This window comes from Lonchura striata, chromosome 4 (assembly GCF_050655825.1).
Source record: "Lonchura striata isolate lonStrDom1 chromosome 4, ASM5065582v1, whole genome shotgun sequence".
Lineage (NCBI taxonomy): Eukaryota > Metazoa > Chordata > Aves > Passeriformes > Estrildidae > Lonchura > Lonchura striata.
The window spans coordinates 35,991,289-36,012,619 of record NC_140706.1 but is presented as its reverse complement, the minus strand read 5'-3'; the positions used below and the strand labels follow the sequence as shown (position 1 = coordinate 36,012,619).

The 21,331-nt window shown below is 37.5% G+C and overlaps 1 long non-coding RNA gene across 2 annotated transcripts in view; it reads left to right on the top strand.

Annotated features, from left to right (window-relative positions):
- The first annotated feature begins 9 nt into the window (after positions 1 to 9).
- The window catches only part of LOC146767585 (uncharacterized), a 32,168-nt gene continuing 10,846 nt past the window's right edge, over positions 10 to 21,331 (top strand). The window contains exons 1-2 of one of the 2 annotated variants that reach the window (XR_014954778.1): positions 10 to 10,335; positions 19,832 to 19,980. This is a non-coding gene — a long non-coding RNA (uncharacterized LOC146767585). Of the gene's footprint in view, positions 10,336 to 12,959; positions 19,981 to 21,331 lie in introns of those variants that run through there. The other variant, XR_014954777.1, reaches the window with a different exon arrangement.

The following is a 21,331-nucleotide window of genomic DNA, read 5'->3' as shown; positions in this document are numbered from 1 at the left end:
ATAAGGTAAACCTTTGCTTACCACTTCTTTCACAGGTGGTAAATTCTCTACTTATGTTTTATCAATAGACTTTTATCAATTTATTGATTTTATTTTATTGATAAAATTGATAAATTTTATTAATAGTTTTATCAATTCCATAAACTATCTAGGGGAGATAACATAATATCTCATCATCTGCCAAAATAAAAGTTTAGGCATTGTTTGAAAATGAATTTAGTGTCTGGTAAAATCTTGAAGAATACTTCCAATACTTTCTTGAAGTAAAATTTTCCTTTGGATCAATAAATTAAAACATTTCATTTAGATAAATATGAAATGTATTGTGCTGCTATTAACAATTTTTTATTAATCATATCAAGTAAGATTAATTGGCTCGAGAAGTAGAGCAATATGTCACTTGAAAATAGTTACGCTATTTTTGAGACTAAATAATTGTATTTGTAAAGTTGCTCAATGTTTTCTAGAAATTTATTCTGAAGATCATGGGGCCAGACTGCTAAATGCCTTTGTTTTGTTTCCTAAAACCAGCAAATTAGACCAATAAAAATGCGTTTCTGCAAGGTAGGAATTGAGGGCTTTTTAAGTAGATTCTATGGCCAGAGTAAAAGAGCATTTTTTGCAGTTGGATATAATTTCTGTAAAGTTTTCAAGAAGAAGTGCCTTACATATCTCTAGCATTCAGAATGCTGAGAGATTTATATTTTGAATCTGCTAAAGCACACACCTGGTGCATCTTCCTGCATGTAATCCTGAGCCCATAAGATTCTGGACAATATGAATATGTCTCTTTTCCTGTTCCAAATAATGGAAGATGGAGATGAGCAAACCTATGCAGGAACAATTGGGAATGTGCTGACTTAATCCTTAATGAGAATTGTACGAATGTTTTTCTTGTGCAATCCTTTTAGACTGTCATCAATATTCAGGACAAGAATATAATCCTGTTAGAGGCAGTCAAGATTATGGATTTTCTTGGTTCATTTAGATTCACTTCACTACTGATGTTTGGCCTGAAGGCAGGGCTCTTTCAATATCTCCGGACGGACGTCACAGTGTCTGCCAACCTGCAAAACATGCAAACTCAAGTATCTCCTTGTGCATGGAGTTCAGCTTGACTCTTCATCATGCAAAGATGATGCTTCTGTATTATGGTCTTGTGATTCACTTTTCCAGAAGAAAGGGAGGAGCTGTTCCCTGACCACGTGTAAATGTCTCTCTGGTAAATGTCTGCATCTGGATCCCCACTGTGGTTGATATGAAGGTATTGATCTCAGATCTAAAGAAGGTCTGAAGATGCATGCCCAAACATTACCCACAAATCCACAATATCTCTACAAAATCTCTGTAAACCCCGAAATTCAGATGAGAGGTGTGACTCCTCTCTTACAGCATTTACAATTTTCACTGTGAGAAAGTACCTGCAGGTTTGAGATAAGACTGAAGGCCTCTTATTTTTTATAATAACCTGATCTGTTTCACCATTTTATTTTATTTTATAGTGGTGGTTTTTTTTTTTTTTTTTTTGGTAGTAGGAAAGAGTTATAAAGACAGACACTGACTCTGGAGATGTAGGAGCAAGAATGAATGTTTTGGAAATGAAAGACATGAGGGCTGAGAGTGAAACCTGAGAAAAACTTCTGTTATTTTTCTTGCTGGCCCACTTGGGTTTAACCAGAGAAGAAAAGAATTGATATAAGAAACAGTCAGGAACTAGCCCCAGCTGCTGTCTGTCTTTCCCATGAATACCCAAAACTCTTGAGTTTTTTGTGAAATTTTTTTTCCCAGCAGATGGTAAAACCAACTTTTTCTTTCAATAAGATTTTCTTTGATGATTCATTATAGTCTGAAAAAAAGTTCCAAATCAGCTGTTAGAGAAGAAAAGAGTAAAGCAGAGTTTGAAGAATACAACAGACAGAATAATAACCTGACTGATTACAAGGTTAGGTGCTGGTGCTTCACTTAATAAACTAAATATTCACAATCTCTTTTTGACTTAGGTGTCCAACCTATAGATGTATCCTTTCTCAATGAACTTTTCATCCTTTTACTGACATTAGTTCTCCTTCTTATTCAATTAACCCAGAAAGAAAGCTTCTGGCAGCGCGAGTCAGCTGTTGTCTGCTGAAAAGAGACATACAAATCTTGTCACATAGCTTTTATTTCTATGGTCAGGAACCCTCAGGCCTATTATTAAGGCAACTTAGGCTTGTGTGGAACTTTGCTGTCTCCTGCACACTCTGAAATAAGATTACATGATGGAGAAGATCAATTTACTGAGAACATTTAAGCTCAGAATATTAAGCTTTTTGTGCAATCACATCTCTCTAGCTGTGTGGCAGAAAAGCTAGCCACAAGATCCTTGACAAATTAGATATTACCACATCTAACTGTGTATATTTAAGCTTATCAAACTGAATCGTTGCATTGTGACTGTGCTCTTACACAGACAAGGACTCCATTTAATAAATGCAGTTCCATTTAATAGTAATTAATCACTCAACTAAAATGTCAAATTAAGGTCAAAGAGACCAGGAGACAAAAAAGAAGAGAACATTAAATTCAGCTGACAAACATAGGAAAAGAGAATATAGAGCCAAAGAAAGTTCTGGGACATTGGCACTGGTAAAACATTTAATCCAAACTTCTTTACTTTCTGTTCAGTTCAGAAATAATCACATTCACTTGGTTCAAAGCAAGGTCATTTTTGTAACTTTTAAATGAAATTTCCTCATTGTGTGTACAGTGACAGCCCATTGCAAGCTTGGAATTGTTGGTGCATTTTACAGATGTTGTGTTCTCAGTATTTGCTGTTTCCGCCCTCCCTGTTTCTCTCCTTTTATCTTTGGTATTATGACATTCTTCATTTGTGGGGAATTTTTCTTAATATGTCCTGAATGCAAGCACTCTAAAAAGTCTCAAAATTTTGGAGTTTACAATGCAGAATTTGATTTCACATTACTACTATTTAGTGCTTTAGCTTTTGTCATGTTTTAATCATTCAACAGCAACAAAACCAAAAAGTCATTCAGTTAAATTAGATGATTATTTGTGTTCAATGTTTCTATAAACAGAAACTCTACATAGGAAGCTCTGTTTTGGAGGGAGCATATTTGCCATCTGCAGAAGCAAATATATATGGAATTCCTTATTCTAAAAGTGAGATATTGCAGAAAAGGAAAAATTCCATTGTTAATTCCACATCTTCACAATTGTGTTAATCAATTTCAATGTAAGTGTATGAAGAGGTTTATACATGTGGCCCTATGTGTATATACTTGCATTATTTCTCAGTGTCCTTTTTCTTTTCCTTTCTTTTATAGAATATCAAAACAAGCAATCACTATCCACTTTTAAAACATGTATTTTGAGAGGCTAAATATACTGGTTTCTGTCCATGAAGAAATGAACTTGTAAAATGCAGTCAATGATGAAAATATGTTATTGTCAGCGGACGTTACAAAATTCAGACAAATGGCTTCTAAATAGACTTGTTTTTTAAAGCATCTATCATTTCTCCTTCCTGTTCCAGAGTTCTCAGTTTTATGTCCAAGGATTTTTGTATTAGCGTTGTGAAAAGGAATAATTCCTCAAAAATTACTCTACATTTGGCAAGATCTGTCTTTATAACTTTTGCGTCAGTCCAAAGAATTTTGGCCTCTCCAAAGGTTAAATATTATCTTTCAAAATTGTGTAATTCTGGCTTTGTCAGGAAATGTCTCCATTTTCTATAATAACCTTTTCTTTCCTTACCTTTAATGTCGAAAAGTTCATATATGAATGCTCAAACTCATGATATTGAAATATTTGGCACTAATTTCTCATACTTAGATGCATGGTAAATATTAACTTGGTACTGGTCCTGGTTCTGACACATCCAGAGAGACATTTTCCTGTGTGAAGTTAAATCACAGTTTGCGGTGCTGGTTATCATGCACTGACGCACATTTTAGTTTTTAATGAAGGTTTTGATGATGCAAAATTCAAGAGTTCTGATGGTAGCATCTGAATTACATTTGCAGGCTTTGTAGATGAAAAATTACCATTCTCTATCAGTTGACTACATCTGTGCTGATTTCTGAAAGAAAAGAGTTCACTGTATTTCCGCAGAGCTTCTGGGACAATCCTATAGACATGACCCTGTTTCTTACACAGCCCTGACAATCCTTCAAGAAAAGCATGTTTGACGGTATAGGTTGAAATATTATCTTGTTTATTTCATAAGCCAGTGGTTTCCAAACTGTGGTCTGCATTCCAACCTAGCGGGCTGTCCTTAGCAGAGCTTGGCTGGTCTGTGGTCTGCAGCAGATCCTGTGGTTAGCTGAGCTTCCATTAGGAGGAAAATTTTCTGGCTAGCAGCACAGCCTCTTCCAAAATGTGTGATCCATAGCTCCTGGAACACAACAGGATGCTACACTAGACTTTAGATATCATAGGCAGATTTTTTTTCCAAACCCAGTTTGCGCTGTGTTTGAATAAAGTAACAGTTGGCCATGCAGCAATTGGTAGCTGCAGTAGTAGGTGCCTTTTTAAGGCTATTTTCAGCAGCTAGAGGAAAGCCAATCATTTTTATAAGTACAATACACAGCTCATGGCAGAGGGAGTTTGGAAACTTTTAACTAAAGTAGAACATTCACCAACATTTCCAACTTTCTGTTCTGGTTCTGTTTTCTTTTCTTTCATTGACATCCTTGTAATGGCAGTCCACCTCCACTTGTGTCTTGCATTCATCCTTTTACACACTCTGGCTTTGGCCCTCCTCTTTTTCTTTGATTTCAACATTGGTTCCTACCTTCAGTTCCCTTCTCACCCTATTTTCTGTCCTCTCTCGACTTTGCAACTCCTATAAACTTGCTGCATTTCCTAATATGCCTTCTACTTGTCCTGGCTGTGCAGGCTACCACTTTTACTCCATTCCCTCTCTGCCTGGAGTGCACTGAGAGTGGAAGGGCTTTGGTCTCATCTCTGACCTTTCCAGAGACTGCTCTCTTGGTATCTGTTGCTTCAAAAAGCTCCTTGTTCAGCTCCTTGTAGCTCTAGATTGAAACATGCTCTTCTGACAGACTTTTTGGGGACAAACTAATTCTTGTATGTACATTCTGAGCATGTGCAGCATGAGCTTTTGAGAAGATTTTTGGTTAAATACAGGTGAAAGTATGTTGCTGTTGCTTTGGTAATCTTGTCACACTGCTGAACAAACAAGTACACAAAGAAGAGAATATCTTTTCTTTATATCCCAGGTATTTGAAAAACATTTAAAATGTTTCTTTGTGAAAAAAGAATCAGTAAGCATAACTTTAATTATAAAATGTACATGGTTTTTTTGCCAGAAGGTTTGGCTCCAATCTATGTAATATTGTTCAGTGTATACATTTGCATTTTTTTGCATAGTGGTATGGGTGCAACATTGTGTCTTCACTTTCCACCTGTGATTTTCTTTTGTTCAACACATTATTCTCCATGGAGTTGTTGCCAGAAGATGGGGCTTTCAAAACCCAAAGAAATATGGAGTAGTTTGCTGTCTAAATGAAATGCTGTAGTTTGACTCACTATAGCTAAAGGACAGGGAAAAATCAACACTTTTAAAATAAATTCAGTTTTAGTTACAAAAAATTCCACAAGTCTCGTGCTTATGTCTTTCAAACCTACCTGCATTTGATACTTTTAACAGTGACAGAAACCCACCTTTACAGTAACCTCACTTTAAACTCCTGAGAAATTATTTGCTGAAGCAGATCTCAAGGGAGAAATAAATCACTGATCTAAATGCTAATTTCATCTTCACCAACTGTTTGCATGAGGCTCATTATGTCAGTGTAGTCCCCTATCTACCAGAAACTGGAGGCTCTCCTGTCCAAACTCATAGCCTCTTCATGAGCAAGGCCCAGTTTAAATGGGTTTTATGAGCTGAACTTAATGCAAATATAACTGTGACACAAGGTACTGGGGCAAATACTTTTAAAATCCCTACACATACATCAAGCTATGTATAACACAGGGAAAGAAGTCTGCTGGCTTGCAAGGGGGGATGGATATACCCTTGATGCTGTCCTCTCCCGAGCCTTGGGGGACACTGGTGCCTTTGAAAGGATTGCTCCCATGATGAGGCTCACAGGGAGTCAAAGCAAACACTGCATTACGTATACATATACATATACATATACATATACATATACATATACATATACATATACATATACATATATATGTATATGCAAAGGCTGTACATTCTGGTCACAAAACAGAGGAAGCAGGCTGTGCTGATGAAGTCCCTTTTTTCCCAAAATACTTGCCTGGTCCCTGAGCAATGCCATAAGGAGCTTGCCTTGCTGAGGATCCCTCAGCCCCTCAAGGGGACAGCATTCCCCAGCCTGTGCCTGCCCTGCGACATGCTGGGTGTCTTTTATTTGTTTTCTTTCCTGGTGATACTGCCCCTCTTGGGGCAGACGCTTTAGTGAGATGGATGGCACTCAGGTAAGTGGCAGTTCAAGGAAGTCCTTCCCCGGGTTGTTTACACCAAGGCGTTTTAGAGCAGCCATTTAGCTTCCACCCTGTCCCACCCCGCTGACCAGCTCTAAGTGTAAAGGCCGCCAGTGGGCCTGCAGGTCGCTGATAAACTAAACCCCCATTTGGCAGCAAGGAAGCCAGAACGATAAGGATGTTGATTTATGTTTTATCTGTCACTACATTTTCAGTAAAGTTGGGCAGCGAGCCTTAACGAAGCGAGGGCTGTTATCACCTCTCCTTAGCCCTTTAAGTGCAGCAGGCTCTTTGGTGTCTCTCGCCGAATGCCGCTTTGTTAATTGCGACGGCAAACAGGACACGGCGCTGACCATCGCCGCGTCTTGCTCAGGCGGCGCTTACCACAGAGCCGCTGGATTTGGGAAAGGAGCCTGAGTCCAGGGGGAGTCACACACGAAAGAGGGTTCGTAGAAGTACTCAGCATTTCCTGGACTTGCTTCTATCATTTAAAATGTATTGCATACCTTGAAGTGAATGTAATGGCTGGCTAAATTGGAGATAACTTCACTGAAGTGGCCGTAGTTACCATTTATGTCAGCCGTGAATGTGCCCTTTAACGCTGTGCCCCTCAGGTATGGCTGTTCAACATAGGAAAAACCTGACAACATTCATTACTGATGAAATAAATGTTGTGAATTATATCTATGATTAGGTACCATTTCCCCCTCATTTTGGATATGTGAGCGTTATTTTTCTGAAAGCATCGTAAGATTTTACACATTATATTTAATGGCAAACACATTTCTAGTTTTGTGAAGCACCGCATGCTTTTTGGGGCCAGTAGAAGTGCCCACAGAGAAGAGGCTGGAAAGAACTGGGAAAGAAATGCAAGCAATAAAGTATTAAAATATTCTGACAAAACCAGAACATGGAAAATCTGAAAAAATACACCCTAAGCAATTCCTGTTACATCCTATGCAGAATGGTAAAAATACAGATTTTTATTTTCCTTCATCCCCTTTTGATTTCTTTTTCTTTTTTTTCTTCTTTCTCTCCCTCTCCCCAAATATTTAATCTTACCTTTCAAGTCTGTCATTATATTTCTTTCTAAACAAATCTAGAAAGAGAAAAAGGAGCTAGTTCCTGCTTGAGGTCAGTGGGAACTTTGCCATTGACTTTAAATAGGTCCAGAAGAGGGCCCAACAGAGCATTTTATAGCTTCCTTTATTTATCTTAAGTTTTATTTTGAGCAATGTGTCTTTTGTATGACTGCATTATTTCCACAGTGGACACCATAATGATGGCTCATATACATTATTATATACACACGTACTGAACAAAGCATTATTGATAGTTATGCTCTTTTAAACAAGAGTAAAAGACAGCTATGAAACTACAGCACAAGGATGTTTTTATGGTGCAGATTCAGCACAGCATTAGTGTTCTCCATAAGTCTGTGCTGGTGCTACTCCATACCAATTGTCAAGAAATCTGTTGATTACTGAGAAGCAGGTGATTAAAAATGAGTAATTAATGCTGTAGTCTAAGAAGCTAGGCCTGCAGCTCATTAGGTTTTGTAAATGATGCCCATGGCTGATCTGTTCTTCCTGAGAGAAATGGTAGAATGAATCATTCTTCTCCAACTGGAATACAGCAGGAACTGTACTGAAATGTTTGAGCTTAATATCTCTAGGTTAATGGGCCAAGGATAACAATACAAAGTTTGGCAAAAATCTGGCTGATAACTGAGGATATCAGCTATGGAGTGTGGTGGCCATGTGTTACACAAGATTCAGCTGAACAAATGATGGAAGAACTATTTCTGTTTTTTGTTGATGACAGTCATGAACCTTAGGTTCTTTGCAAAGCCGTCTCCAAGGAACACCCAAAGGGCCATCTTGTGCATGGAAATAATTTATCCCAATTACTATTGCACTGTATTAAAACCATACCAACCATGTAAATAGAAGAAAGAAACAAAAATGGTTTTACTGTAAAAGTGGCTGCTGCCATGAATTAGAATCACCAGCTTCTCTCTGTCTTGTCAAAAAATAAGGTAGATTCCCAGATGGCTAAAGTCTTCAGCTCACAGAGATCTGGCAATGAGGATGGATCAAAGGCATATTTTTCTCTCAGAGTCATTATGAGAGATCCTCTGGATCAGCTGTACTTAGGACAGACTAGCCTGATAGTGCAGCATCTCTTTCACACAAGTGAAAAGGGGCAGCTGAACTGTGCGGGTGCGTTGCAGGAACCAGAAAATGTCATTGTTACGTCCATTCCCTTCTGCTAGCTGAAGTTAAAAATCAATTTTCCTTCCAGTTAATGTAGTTATTGTTACTTGTAGAGCGGCTTTGATGCTGCTAGGTTTGTATTCCACAATATGTTACAGCAGCTGTCTGGAGAACATATAACCTATTTACTTCTGGTTGTCACGGAGAGAGATCTACTGTTAGGCAAAACAGAAGCATTTATGGAAACCCATGGGTGAGGAGAGGCCGCAGAGCTTCCAGCAACTGGAGTCCTGCTCTCTGAACAGAGGCACACAGACAGTGCCCTGCACATAGGGTGAAATACCAGCTCAGGGCAACATACACAGTAGGATTGGTGCTTGCACCCAGAAAACATTCCTGAGAATGAAATAAATTATTTTTCGTTAGTTACCACAAAAATATACTGTTGGCAACCAGCTGTCAGTCTAGCAACCTCAAGAGAAGAAACAACTGCTTGCTGAATGAGCAGCCCTGGCTGCATCATAACAGTCTAGAATATTTATTGGACTGGAGCTGAGTAAGAAATTATATAAATTTAATCTATTTTTTTTAATTGATAAATTTCCCACAAGCCAACATGGCTAAATACAGTATATTTGCTTTCCCAGGTATTTGCTGAAAACTTTCTGTAAACATATCTTCAGTGCTCATAATAAATTTGTCTGCATGCATAGTTTTCCAGTGCTTTTATTATTTATTTGTGGCAGAACAAATAAATCTCAAAGGATTTAGATCTTATAAAAATATATAATGTGGAAATGTAGATATTCTTGCACCAGCTCTGCTGTCTGTTTTTTCAAGCTTTCCTACAATTAAACTGAATATTCATGGAAAATAGATTGAGAAAGGGTGTCAATAACACTGTAATAAATCCGGTATTTTATTCAACTGATTATCCAGGAACAGTTTTGGGCCACTTTCTCAATTCTTATTAAAAATAATATAAAAAAGAGAGAAAGAAGTCCTCCCATTCATTTATGAGTTATGCCACTTTAAAAGTCACTATATTCCATTACACAGTCCCCCACCCACTTGTTTGCCCAAATAGAGTTTGCTACTAGATGGATCCAGAGCAGCTGCCTTGCCCCAGAACAGCTGCTGCTGCTCTATATTTGCAGCTTCCTCTTGCTCTCTGATACTCCATAAAACTGTTTATATTCCCTGTAAAAGTATTTTCACTCTGTTTTCTTAGTGACCATGCGCCACAAATATTCTCCTTACCACTAACAATTATGAAATGAAAATGTTTACAAAACTTTATTTAGTGCCAGTACCTAATAAACTATAGAAATGCTCTGAAGTGAATGTGTGTATGCAATGTGTATATGCATGTATGAATGAAGTATTTACCTAATTTTTGTGTGCAGCAGAGAGGTGGTGATGTACATTTACTAGCACTACTCCAAGATTGCATGCATTTGGTGTCTACTGCCTGGTTTTATAACTCTTTGAAGCTTATTTATGGTCTGTGGAAGAACTGACATGTGAACTAAGTTAACTATTTTTGCAGGTTTTTTTTGTAGCCTTGGCCATATCTATTCAAGATCATGTGTTTATGCTGCAGCAATGCAAACTTCTTGTTTTTCCTACTTCAGATCAGGTATTTGAGCTAGTTTTTCCTTCACTGCTTTGATACTACCCATCATAAGCCATTTGCACCTTTCTTCCTCCATTGTGTAACCTGATGTTTTCTGAGAGAGGAATTGTCCCACAGCTTTTATTAAGGTGACACATTTGAAAATATTTTATTCAATATTAGAAGGGCAACTGTTTGCCTTTGAAGGAACTCTGCTTCATACGAGGGAATCGCAGTGCATTTCAGTTCATTGAGTTAACTGCTGCTACCCCCAGAGTCTGAGGTAGACTTGTTTGCTCTTCTGTGTGCAGCTGGCTTGTCTTTCTCAGATGATGCACAGGGTGGCTAAGCAACACTTGGTAGCTTTCATCCATTCCTTTGCTACTTTCATTTGGTATCTCACACACAGCATGTATCTCCAATGCCAAACCCTCTTTATCAAGCTTACAAAAACAGGCTGTGATGTGTTGCCAGCTGCAGGATTTGCTCTCTAGCTGATCTGCTTTCAGTGCAGGGCAAGATTTAGGCAGAACAGAACCACCACAGTATTCCACCTCTCTGAACTTCAGGGACTGAGAAATGGCTACCTTACCGATTGTTTTGGGTATTTTTAAAATATGTAGTTTGGCTTAGAATATTCCTTGCTTTTCTTGTGATCCTGAAATCCATGACTACTGTATTTCTGTACTGTACCTGTATTTCTTTTATGCCTAAACTTTGTTACCATGAACAAATGCTTCTGGTGTGTTACAGGGATTCTTTTGTTTCTTTAGTGCTTTTAACATATAAGTGAATCATATATAGGTGGATTCCATAATCTTATACATTTTGATAATCTTGTAGAAGGGATTTTTTCTATTATGATTTTTTTCTGCTTAAGAAATTGTTTTACACTGCAAACCAAGAACATAACTCAGAAGCCTTCAGCTGAGTGTAGTATTTCAGTTCCTCTCCTGCACTCATCAAGTGCAGGAATCAGCACTACATGGAGACAGACTGGGAAAATTTTATTTCAAAAATACATCTCTGTTTCCACCTGCACTACAAGAGTCTCACACGCAAACATTTAGAGACCTTTACCTTTCACAGCATCTAAGGGTCATTCTACGGAAGAACCAAAAATTTTGCATGCCACCACTAACAGCACTGCCAAAAGTACTGACAGACCTTATGCTTTCTTAACAACACAGTTAATATATGAACCCAGATAATAATAAATTATATTCTGACAGATGACTTTGGGCTCAAAGAGTTTGCAACAAGACAGCACACAGTATACTTTCTTTTTTTCTTGGGATCTCTGTAGCTGACCTATTCTGAAAATCGAGTTTTGTAGTGTGGAGACTTTTGAGCCTTCAAAATGAAATCTTTCAAAATGTTAATGAAACTTGCCTCTATAAGGCTTTGTCTGATGATAAATACATTCCATGTAATACTGTATTTGATTTCAGTATCTCTTGACAGTGAAGAAATTATTTTTCTTTGGAGGATTAAAGACATCACACCTGCTCCTCTTCCTCTTTTTATAGTGCATAAAGAGATAATATATAATGCTTTTACCTGGTATTCTTCCACAACATTCACATTACAGCAGGTACCTCTATAACTCAATAATTAAGATACCACAGATTGGCTTCTGTGCACTGGGGAACAGGGTTTGTGTTTCTGAGTTCCTCTTTGTCTTTGGGAAAGTAGCCAGAGCTACCTCATGCACCCTAAATTTAGAGGGGCCTTTGTTTGTCCAAAGTAGTTCAGAATATATAATACTATAAAATGTGTGGGAGAGATGGTTTTATCTCTTAAGCATCCTTATCCATAGCTTCAGGAATAACTAACTTTTCCTTTAAATCTGTAGACTGCATATGTTTTAGATTAGTTTCATTTGTGTTTTTGTGCGTTTTATGAGTTCTTTTTTAAATAATTTTCCTGTTTTCTGAGTAAATTATATGAAACATCTGCCCTAAATTTAATCTATCAAGCTCATAAAGGGAAAAGGCAGACGTTTTATGAGTGATATTATAAAATTTAGATAATTATCTTGTTTGTTTTAGCAGTTTCTATTTTGGTCTCTGTACAGTATTCTTCCATTAAAAGACAATTTTTATATGGTGTACTGGTCAAGGAGAACAGCCAGTGATCCCATAAAAAGTATGTTTAATAGTGGTCCTGTTAATCAGTAATATTCTGTGCATTTTTAACAGAACTATATTAATTGTGTAAGCATAAACCTAGTCTCAAACCTGTTATATGGTTCTCAGATTAAAAAGAAGAAAAATCTCTGTGTAGACAACATATAATTCCTGCAGCCTTCACTATCTGCACCTTATGCAAGTTCAAGTAGGATATATAAACTATGTCTAGAGCAATGAATGCAAGATGGACTTATGGAATCCTTTTCCTCTGCCATCTGCATCAGTTTAATGAAGTTTTGCCATCCTGTATCTACCATATGTGCAAATCTTTTTAATGGAAAGTGGAAAATTATTCTAGGGGGACATCATCATGTGCATGCCTCTTCTTATCACCTTTACTCAGCATCTGCCAGTGTCTGCTGTCAAAGACAGTATCCTGTGCTAGTGTAAATCTCTGGTATACCCTGATGTGGTTATCCTTGCTGCTCATGTGCTTATTCCTGCCCCCCCTTTTTTTTTTTTTTTTTTGATGGTTTTTGTTTTGTTTTATTCCAAAGCAGCTAACTATTCCACTAACTGCTGGATACAACCAAATATAGGGTCAAAAATGGATGACAAAAGATGACAAAAGTATTTTAAGAGAAGATGCTGAGGGTTTAGCTTAAAAAAATAAAAGGCAAAAAAAAAAACTCCACTGCAGCTCTCTTCCTTGTAGTCCTCCATGAGAATACTCACCAAACAAACCTTATTGGAGCTGCAAGGGGTCATCCTTCTCTCAGAACTGGATCACAGCCATTTAAAGTTCATATGGATTTACAATAATATTTTGACTATGTTAGTGAGACCTCACCTCTTCTGGGCAGTTTTTGGATGACACTTACTCCATCTTATCTTATGCTTTCTTTAAACTCTTCTAAGTGAGGTATAAGTTGCTATTGCTCTTCTAGTTTGCATATTTTCTTTCCTGATTTCCACAGTACTTTCTTCAATCAGTGCATGCTCAGCTTGCCTCTTGGGACTTCATGCACCCCAGGAGGTCCAACATGTCTAGTTAGAGTAGGATTTGTGCTGGCCTAGTGGGAAAAGCTGATCCTTTCTGGCTTCAAAAATTTTATATGTTCTGTAAAAAAAAAAAAAAAAAGTGATTGAAAATAAAATGCCCCATAGAAATGTAACATATTTTTTTTTTTGGCAATGTGAAATCAGTGCATCTTTCTCAGGGCTATTTATGCTGCAGAGGAGCTGAGAGGGGAAGGTAAAAGAAGCATGCATGTTATTTTTCAGTGTAGAGAGTCTGTATTTTTTTCCCCCCACAATATATCAGTAGATAGAGAATTCATTCATTTGGAACTTACAAGTGGTGCCAGAAGCCAACAGAAAATAGTAGCAGTGCTAAAGGCTTAGCTGTATGAATGATATGCAGTTTGTGCCCAGAATCTATTATAGTTCGTTGGAACTTCAGGGTTTAAAAGACAGACTTCTCAGAATTTCTGTTAATCCAAAGTCTATGCCAACAAGGCTCCAGGGTCATTAGTTACAATTCAAATTCTCCCTTATGGGTAGAATATGCTATAGCATGCATTCGTAGTCCATGTTCTCATACTAGAAGGTAGGAATAATTTAGTTACTCTCTGAAAATATCTGAATATTTTTTCTTGCTTTCTGTTTGAGGATTCTTGATTTCCACACAGTCATTCATGATAGAGTTTTACTGAAATATTTTTTCAAATTTTCCTGACCACTCATTCTCCTAAATTCAGAGCATTGTTAGCTTCTCTTTGTTGTCTTTGCTGTTATTCCTGCTCCCTGGTTGGTTAAACACAAACATTTTCCTTCCTAATCAATAGTTTAAATGGAATAAGCACTGCAGACCAGACAGAGAGGTCTGTGTCTCCTTTCTGGAGTTCAGGCTCTCACTGCAAGCCAGTACCATGACTTCAGGGGAATTTAAACCACACGAGCCCAGGATGCCTGTGAGAGACACTGCAGCTCTCCCCTGCTCTCCACAGTGGCAGTGAGGCTGTGGGCTGAGTAACACTGCAGGAAAATGTTGCTGCCTGCTTTAGGATGTGGCTACTTACAATTTTTCTCCATTGCAGTAATTTCTGGCATTGCAGTAGCTGGCTTTGGTATTTATCTTCTCTAGGCAAGTGCCTATGACCAGTCATTTAAACTTTAATTTTTGACCAAGCCGTACTGCTGTGTTGGTGTGGCTTGTTTTCAAGCATGCTCAGAATTCCTGAGAAATCAGTGGGCTTTCCAGTTCTTCCCAATGAAAAATTCTTACTTGCTGGTAGTCCCCTGCTGGGAGTAAGAGCACTAACTGAAGTGTATATGAGAAATAGCAAGGGGCATTTTTACCTCAGAAGGCAGGGAAGGAAAGGGAGTTTAAGTGACAGGAGACTTCGGGGCTTCTGTTTTGTTGCAGTGTCAGTGGAGCCAGAGGGCAAATTCTTCCCTCCTGCTCAGTCTCATTATTCTGCCCTCTGTATATCCCACCAGCCCACTAACATCCAGAGCAGAGAAGGGAAAAACACTCTTATGGGACCTAGCAGGAGAGCTGACTGCGTCTCCTTATTCTCCTGTATGTGTAAACCTGGTATAAGCCAAATCCAAATGCAAAATTAAAATATTTTCTACTTTATATGTTTTCCATAATACCATTTCTTTGAGGATTCAAAATGCCAACAAGGATTGCCAATGTTTCATCTGGTTAGCTTACATGCTGATTGATGACTTTGATAATATGTGTAGTTTAATGATATTTACACTGTTTGTCCAGTTAGGTATATTAAAAGAATGTTGAGAAAACAGTAGACGTGCTAAAATCCTATGGTAACAGCTCATACATTAGTGGTGTTTTGTTGTGAACAAAGTCATTTTTCAGCCAAGTCATAAAGTAGCCTAAAAACAAGTGTGGCACTGTTTGCTTCAAATGAGGCTGTTGCCATGTGACCACCATTCATCTGACATCATTACTGACATAGCTTTCCTTACTATGATATCTGATTAAGGCTCCCAGCCCTGGTGGAGCCAGACTAAGTAGTCTGAGTGAGGTGGCTGAGGAAAGTTAATGTGTCAATGTTACTACTGGGTGAGAACATCTGCTCAAAGTTTCCTTTGGAGAATGAGGATAGAAATGGCTGATGATCTTTCTAACAGGAATCTTCCGAAAATATTTGAAGATCTGGTAGTAACTAAAGATGTCCTGAGCTCCAAAGAAAGATGTAATCAGTTCAGCAAAACATAAAGATACCCTTTCTGTGTGAGGAAATGCAAATATGGAGAATTTAAAAACGAAAAAATAAAGTATGCTAAGAAATGTAATTAATCACACATTTGCAGAAGCCAATTAATTAAATATCTGTGTAGCATGTGAATATATTTCTGACTTGTACATGCAAATAAAAAAATCATCCTTTTTTGAGGTCTAAATTTCTCTTCTATTAAAAAATAAATATAAAGCTTGAGGTATTCTTGTTACCGTAGGAAAATACAGTTTTCAACAGGTACAATGAAAAATAATTTGCAATGTCCATCCAAGATGGGATAAATTCCACTATTTCTGCTTTGGCTTTTGGAATCCACAAAGAGTACCACTGTAAACTGGAAATTATATAGTAAACTGGAAATTATCTAGTAAATTGGAAAATATACTGACTAGCCTTCTGTTTTTGAAAGCATATGGACTGGCCTCAAAAAATATAGTAATTTTCTTTACAATGCGATGAATAGAATGATAAAATGGTTTTTTTTGTGATTCCATTTCTTAAGTCTGTTGTTAATCTGTGCCCCAATTTTGGTCTTGAATAAGGGACTTCTGTTAATATTCTTCAATTTTTCCTTTAAAAATTAGAATATGGTAGGCTACTTTCCTTGCACAGATGCCTTAATACTTGTTGTATTTATTACACTTTGAAGTACTGTGAGACTAAGACCCATCTTAGACTGGTATGGGACTCAGACCCACAGCTAAGACCTCCATAGTGCTTGAATAATTGCCTTCTCATACCTGATGCTCAAGTGATTTGGGAACATTTACATCGTCAGGGGTGACAGGGAAGCATAAACCAAATAAGTTGTAGTGGGAAGTATGATTCCTAGTGCCTAGATCCTCTTGGGAAAAGGATTTAGATCAAAAAGAAGAATTAAGGGTTTTACATAGGAAAGATGTAATACTCCTCAAAGAGTAGATTGCATATAGTTTTAACAAGTACTTTTAGGTCATGGAAATCTTTAATTCTGATGCTAAATGACAGTCTGACCCATCATATCTTGGCACTGACTTTGTCTAGATGACCAAAAGTCAGCAGTTCAGGAGATGTACTGCATTTACCTGGCATTTTTTCTTAAAAACACAGTTGTTGGCAGCATCAGGTGATACAGGCCATTGCAAATTCGAAAAGGGAAAAAACAAAAGATGGCTTCCTGTGAAATTTTTCAGATGAGTCTTATTTTTTCTTGCACAAATATACTTGAAGAAAAATAGAGCCTATTTCTAAGAAATACTGAAATATTCTTGGTTTGGGTTACTCACCCACATTCAAAACCTTTAACAGTCTAAATTCTGTATAATTTGGCTTGTGGCCAGCCAATGGAAAATGCTAAGATTTTATGGGGGATTAAATTGGTGCAATGTGAACATTAATTCTCCAATAAAACCAGTGAAATTAATTGATAGACTTATAGTTTATTTTTGCAAGAAAAGGCAAAAATAAAATGTAGTAGAGTCTGCCCTATTTTCATCTAATTTTCAAAAAATTAATAAAAGATATTTGTTTCTACTCAAAGGAATAATGATAAAATCACTTTGAAGTTGTTAGAAAAATGCTGGCTATTAATCTACTACAGCCTTTTAATTGACTGATCATATACATTTAATCTTCTTTCCTTTAATTAGAAAAGGTTGTAATGTGATAGATCCTTTTGACACTAGACTCAGCAACACATTACTTAGATGAAATCACACTTAAGAGTACTGCAGACTGGATCTGAGTAGCTCAGCTGATAAGGCACTGGTTTGTCATCTACAAGACAACAGTTCAAGACTTCTCTGATTTCTTAAGTCAAATTAATTTAGTTATGTCAGCTATGCTGCCATAAGATGATAATCCAAGTTGCATGGATGCCAGGCATACTATTACCTTCTTTGGCTAGATTGAAACTGTGTCAGAAACACTGGGGGTAGCTAGAATTCATTGCAGGTGTGGTGAGAAAAATGAAACACATAAATGTCAATAATTCTAAAATAACTGTCATTATATAATTGCTCCTTTGATTCAACTAGTCTATGCTTTTTTACTTCTTGTAAAACCTAGACTGAAACATGTCAAACCCACCTGAATTCTGGCTGGACCTAGGATCTATCTATTAAGTTTACTTAAAATGAACCCTCAGCAATCTCACTGGAACCCCCATGTTGCTGCCTTCTCTATGCAGGGCTCTAGCATGCATTATTATCCTGACTCAGCAGAGGAACTGGTCACTCTGTGTATTTATAGGCTCAGCCAAAACGTTGCAAACCATTCCTCTGAAGTCACACAGTCTCCACTGAAAAACTCTCTCTTCTAGGGTGCCTATTTCCTCTATGAATTTCCACTGTGACAGTAAATCTTTACAGGAGAGATACGAGGATAACAGAGCCTAAATGCTTACAGAGAAAACACAAACATTCTTGGGCAAAAGTGACTCACTCTGTGAGAGATAAAGGGGCTGGAATTTTCCTAAGGAAATGTCTTATTAACTTTTGCTTTATGTCCATATCTCTGTCAGAAAAACACTGTCATTCCCTCTTACTTCTTCAATAACTTCCATTTCAGCCAAAATTTTGTAGAGGGATAAAAGATGAAAATACCCCCCAGTTTTGTCAAAATATGTGGCTGCATAGGAAAACAGTCTTTTATCAGTCTCACTGATAAAAAAAATAAACTCACCATGAACCTTCAGCATATCCACTTCTGAAAATATTGTTATGAAGATTCTGCAACACATATACTCACTGTACTTCTAGCACTGTGCATAATTTCCAAAGTCTGCTGTTTTGTGAATAGGAAAGAGCATATTAACAGAATTCAGCATAAAAGAAGAATTAAATAATTCTGATATTGCAATGAACTGCTCAAATTTATGTAGCATTGCAGAAATCTGTAAATACTGACACCATTCTGTAATCTTAAATCTGAAACTAGTGATACTAAAATAACATCCCTCACTATTTTAATGCCAAAAGAAGGTATTTACGCTTGCTGCAAAAGATTAGGATATCAGAGACAGAACGAGAGGTGCAAATAAAAGTTTGGAAGTAGTGTTGACTGTAGAGATTCTATCAATTCAGTGTACTTCAAGCAAGGCATTTGATAGCTTAGCTTGAAGATATCTGATCTCCTGAAAGTGTGCCACTGTCATGCTATTTCCAAGAGACTGTTTGCTGTGGAGGTATGTAATGGAATTTCTTATTCACTATTAATAAATATCTTTCACATTAGTCTTCTCGTGCAACTTCTACATCCATATCTCAATTATAGGATTTACTGAGCTGGTAGCATATCTTCAGCTTTTGCAATAGCCTCAGTGATTATCAAATTTCTCAGGAATGATTATCCACAATCCTTCAGAGCTTGTAAAACTTTTACATTTATCATAGAGCAAATAATCTGGTAAGCAGCCAAGCCTTCATTTTCCATCAAAGAATACTAAAAAGAATCCAATTCCTGGAATCTGATGCAAATATGCTTTCCGTGAACTGCTGTGCATCCATGCACAGTTTAGAATACTACATCAGAGAAGTTATTTAATGAGTAAAATATTGTTGTTTCTCTCCCTCCCTCAACTAGAATTCTACATATCAAGTTTTCCAAAACACATATGCTCTTGTTAATGACTGGAAATACTTTTCTAGTGATTAAATTATGCTTGGCTTTAGTAGACTCTTCCAGAACTTTTATAAGCCAACATAATGTATGCATCTGATGATAGGCCATAAACATTCATTTTTAGGTCACTAAAAGCAATGCTTGGAAAACTGAGGTGTCTATAACCAAATTTTTTTAACAGCTTGTGTGATAATCATTCCTAAAATTATATCTTGTGACTCAGTAAAGACATTTGGCAATGCAAAAGTGCTGTCCAGCTGTCCAAGATGTCCAACTACTTGGAACTGCAATGTCTAAATTTTTCAGTTGCATTTCTACAATACTTCTGAGTCACAAAGAGCATTTTTTGCCTTGAAGTTCAGTAGGTTGCTTGAACTCAAGATGCAACTTCTTGAAGATTTGAAAAGCAAAAATCAACTGTGTAATGTGAAGGTAGTGCTTTCATACTGGTAGGGATTTTTGGTTCCTTTATTTTTCAATAACTTCCAGACACAAAATATTGGGTAATTCTTTTAGTGTGAAGCAGAAGGCAAGTGTCTGGACATTTACATCTCAGAAGCTTCAGGAAATAACTGGTATCACATGCAGGTGATTGGATAAAGATCAGCTTGGCCAAAGATAAACAACGATGTGGACAAGGTACCATCTCCAGTGCAACCTCTGTGGTGAGTCAATCTAATTCATTTTCTCAATCACACAATTGTTCATTATCATGTGAAGTTATCAGCTCTGCTGCATGTGGAACATGGAATGTGGTGCTGTTCCTGTCAGCATCTTCTGTGCTCTTTGGTGTCTCATTTTACAGAAAGTACTGAGAAGTTGAGTGCTGCTGCAAAATTAGGCATCTACTCTTCATACGCAGACTGGCAGAGGTTCAACCTTCCTAAGTCATCCTCCCACAGCTGCTGGCAATGAACACAAATTTGTATGTTGTATGGGACTGCTTCTCCTTCTCCCCCACAACCTTATTTAACAAGCTGAAGTATCTACTATAAAATCACCTTATTGATTGTATAATTTCCAACTGTTCCTAATGTCAAGAAGACATGACACAGAACACTGAAGGCCATCTTAGCATGGAGATCACTAGTCTTTGTGTCACCTACCATCCCTCCCAAAACAATTTACTCTGCAGGGTTTAGGAGAACCTTTCAGGACTTCAAGAGAGAATGATGGTACAGGAACTGTGCACTTATTCTGTGGCCTTTGAAACCAGCCTTGCCCCAGTTCTCTGCCATTCATCAGAGTTCACATCTCTGTGCCCGGTGTGTGCCCTTCACCAGCTCTTCCTTTCAGTAGCTCCTGCATGTATGCCAAGAATCCTGTGAATCAATGACACCTTAGTTTTCATCTTTTACAGAAGTAGGATGTTCAACTCACCCATTTTTTATTCTAGTGGCCAAATTAATCATTCTTCTGGCATCTTGACTCTGGTTCCCTTTACTTATAAATTTTTTCCTGTTTTCCATTGAGTCTTCCTGCTCTGTTCTCTGGGTTCTTGCATTTTTTCCATGTTTCCAAATCCACTTTTTCATTGCTTCCTCTTTACCCCACATCCGCTGTTGCTTTGTTGCCTGCTGTTTCTGTCTTCCTGTATTGAAGCTTTTGCTTCTTCCCACAGGCTGCTCTGAAAAGATCCTTTTAGTTTTTTTGGTAGACTCTCAGCCATTATCTGCTCACACATAAGAATAATTTGCTTCCTTTGAGGTATGCAGGCAGTAGAAAGTAGCAATAGTAGAATTAAGCAGTTGGGAGAGTATGGCTGTTCCCCAGGCAAGATTTTTCTTGTGTTTTAAATTGCACAAAAATCAAAGCATATCTGTCTATGGGTTTCTGGAACACTTTGGCACTTATCAGCTGAACCGCCCCCTGATTGTCATTTTATAAAAAGAGCATATGGGGCTGGTGTTGGATTTTGCTTTACCATGCCACTCAGAAGCTAATGGCATGATCAGAGAGAGAGAGAGAGAGAGGAAAAAATATTAACTGCTGTGGACTGCTCCACTGCTTTTGTGG